Genomic DNA, 3,353 nt, shown 5'->3' with positions numbered 1-3,353 from the left:
TTTCTGTCCAAGACAATGTAAAATGTGGAAACCTGTGCTTTTGAAGACCCTGAAGCAAGATGATATGGTTAAGGGTTTCCTTTAGTGGTCAGGAGATGATCATCAAGATTTTGGCATGACTGAAACACAACACAAATGTCCCTTTATAAACAATGTTTAACCATAGGCATTATGTACAGTATTTGGAATAGGATAGAGCGGTCTTAAACCTTATGCAATTTCACCAGATGATATGTTGCCTCTCCAACACTGATCTTCTTGGGCTGCTTTCTTCCAGCTGATTGTGGAGTAAGAAGATCCAGCAGGACAAGTAGAGAAGCCATGTCACTGTCCCATTCTGGAGTCAGAAAATAACAGTAGTTATTTCAAACTAGTCTGTTTATGGCATCTCTAAGTTACCCCTGTGTATTGTGCATCATAATATCTTAAAATTACGAACTATTAGTGGGGTAGTTATTATAGTTGTGCACGCCCAAAGCCAAGGGAACTGTTACTCTTACTATGTTCTTACACGCATCATGTTTTTTTTAATGTAAATAGTTATGAACAGCATTCCCAAAGCATGAATTTACTGATGAGCTTTATTAATAGACAATTTTAAGAAATAACTGTATTGTGTTTTTCGCAGAATTTTTGGGAAAAATGCTTTTGTGAAATCAATAAACTTTTTAAAAAGAAGATTGATTGACTCGAGTAACAACATTACCATTTTGATGACTGTACCTGGATCATCATTCAGTACAGCTTTCAGATGCTGTTTTAGGAGAGCAGGCTCTTTAAGGTTCCTGACCTCCTGGATGACTTTCTTTAAAACTGGTGTTCCATTTTTCCAGGAACTTTGAAGCAGCCTCTGCTCCAAACATCAGTGAGAACTCTTGCACAATCTAATTAAAAAAGGAAAGACAACCACTCAGACATCTAATGTAACAATATTTTTTTAAATAATATGTCACATTCTCATTTAATACTTACAAGTCATAGTTGTCTGCAAACATGTGTACAGGCTGGACAGAGCATTATGATCATTCACACTGAAAAACTAAATTGGACTTGCTCAGTCAAAAGTACCCAAGGATGTACATGACTGACAAGGCAAACCTTTTCTGTCCAAGACAATGTAAAATGTGGAAACCTGTGCTTTTGAAGACCCTGAAGCAAGAAGATATGGTTGAGGGTTTCCATTAGTGGTCAGGAGATGATCATCAAGACTTTGGCATGACTGAAACACAACACAAATGTCCCTTTATAAACAATTTGTTTAAACATAGGCATTACGTACAATATTTGGAATAGGATAGAGCTGTCTTAACAAACCTTATGAAATTTCACCAGATGATATGTTGCCTCTCCAACACTGATCTTCTTGGGCTGCTTTCTTCCAGCTGATTGTGGAGTAAGAAGATCCAGCAGGACAAGTAGAGAAGCCATGTCACTGTCCCATTCTGGAGTCAGAAAATAACAGTAGTTATTTCAAACTAGTCCGTTTATGGCATCTCTAAGTTGTGCATCATAATATCTTAAAATTACGAACTATTAGTGGGGTAGTTATTATAGTTGTGCTGGAGAGCAAACAATTTTTTAATTTCATACTTACTGTGCATGCCCAAAGCCAAGGGAACTGTTACTCTTACTATGTTCTTACACGCATAATGTTTTTTTAAAAAAAAGTAAATAATTATGAACAGCATTCCCAAAGCATGAATTTACTGATGAGCTTTATTAATTGACAATTTTAAGAAATAACTGTATTAAGTGTTTTTCGCAGAATTTTTGGGAAAAATGCTTTTGTGAAATCAATAAACTTTTTAAAAAGAAGAAAATTTTTTTTTAAATAATATGTCACATTCTCATTTAATACTTACAAGTCCTTTGACATCCAAGAAATGAGGAAACATTTGTAGTACATCAGCGGATCACTGCGGGTCGGGGAGAATCTGTAGTGGAATTTACATTACACAGTCTTTATACACCACTCAAGAAAGCCTTTGTTGCTCTGAATATCATAGAAATGTAAATTTAATCCAAGAGCTGCATCAGCAAAACTATCATATGTTCCAAGGTGGATATTCCCAGGGTCAGACAAAATTATCATATTACATTTAACTCTGCTTACCACAAGTAGTGAGAGTAACAACATCTGTCTGATTTGAGGAGGCACCAAACTTTGTCAGGTCTGAGAAGTCAGCAGAGTTCTTGGATGTTTCAGCAAACAGAAGTTCTGAAATACACACATTTTGTCTCCGAGTCAAGATACAAACTCTCAAAATATCTATAAAACAAATAAAATATTCTTAAATGTCCTACCATCATCAGTGTGGATGATAAAACATTTCTTTGGTTGTGTTACGAATTAACACAAGTAGGCAACAGGCAGCGGGTCCAAATGCAGTTCAAGATCCTTTAATGATAATCCACAGAAATAAGCATCCAAAATACATGGAACCACAAGGAGGTAACACTTAACAACTCACACCAACAATAGCAGACCAGGGCTTAATATACACAAACACAGAACCAAACAGGAAATGGAACACAGCTGAACCAGATAGACGCTAATAAAAACAAATCATGATGGGAAATGGAGTCCATGACCAGAACAGGCAGGAACACAAAACAGGAATGCCCTCTAAAGCCTCACAGTGGTGCAGGCAACCGGGCGTGACATAGCCCACCCTCTAAGGGCGGATTCCAGATGCCCTACACTGTCAAAGTCCACGAGGGTGGTGGTACAGAGGCGGACACAGGGGGAGAGAAGGAGGGCCAGGACCGTGGAGAGGTACGGGAGGCAGAGGAGAAACAGAGGGTGAAGACCACAGATGATTCCGCAGAACAGAGGGCAGAGACCAGATTAAGGCCAAAAGTAAACCTGATGGAGCTGCTTGACCAGAAGGTGGCGCACATGAGACAGATGGCGGTCTGGGTGGAGCACATGGTGGCTTAGGTGGGTCCGGCTGGATCGGCGGCCAGAGAGGAACTGGGTCTGGATTGGGTTCAGCGACCGGACCTAGTTCGGAAATGGAGTCTTGGACTGAATTTGGCTCAGGACCAGAAATTTGGACTAGATTAAGTTCCGGAACAAATTCTTTCACTGGACTAGACTTAGAACCAGAGACTTGAACTGGGCTTGGCTTGGCGTCGGCAAAATAGTCTCAATCGTTTGTGCTGTAAAAATTTTCATTTGTGCTGCTTCAGTTTTTTAGATATTAAAATAATATTTATAGGTCATTCTGAGGTCACTCAGCCCCCCAACATACTCCAAATTCACCCCAAATAGTCTTGTTTGTGCTTCGTTTGTGCTGGTTTGTGCAGGTAAAAGTTTCGTTTGTGCTGCTTCGGTTTTTTAAATATTAGAC

General features: G+C 39.1%; 1 long non-coding RNA gene across 1 annotated transcript; it reads right to left on the bottom strand.

Moving 5' to 3' along the window:
* Positions 1 to 808: 808 nt before the first annotated feature.
* LOC107570638 (uncharacterized) lies at positions 809 to 2,211 on the bottom strand. The gene is made up of 3 exons (XR_001607059.1): positions 2,114 to 2,211; positions 1,863 to 1,934; positions 809 to 884 (listed from the first exon to the last, which is right to left on the bottom strand). It is a non-coding gene; the product is annotated as an uncharacterized lncRNA (long non-coding RNA).
* Between the last annotated feature and the right edge of the window lie 1,142 nt (positions 2,212 to 3,353).

Source organism: Sinocyclocheilus grahami, unplaced genomic scaffold (assembly GCF_001515645.1).
Source record: "Sinocyclocheilus grahami isolate Dianchi unplaced genomic scaffold, SAMN03320097.WGS_v1.1 scaffold1486.1, whole genome shotgun sequence".
Taxonomy (NCBI): domain Eukaryota; kingdom Metazoa; phylum Chordata; class Actinopteri; order Cypriniformes; family Cyprinidae; genus Sinocyclocheilus; species Sinocyclocheilus grahami.
Note: the sequence above shows the minus strand (reverse complement) of the source record. Positions and strands in the feature narration are given on the sequence as shown.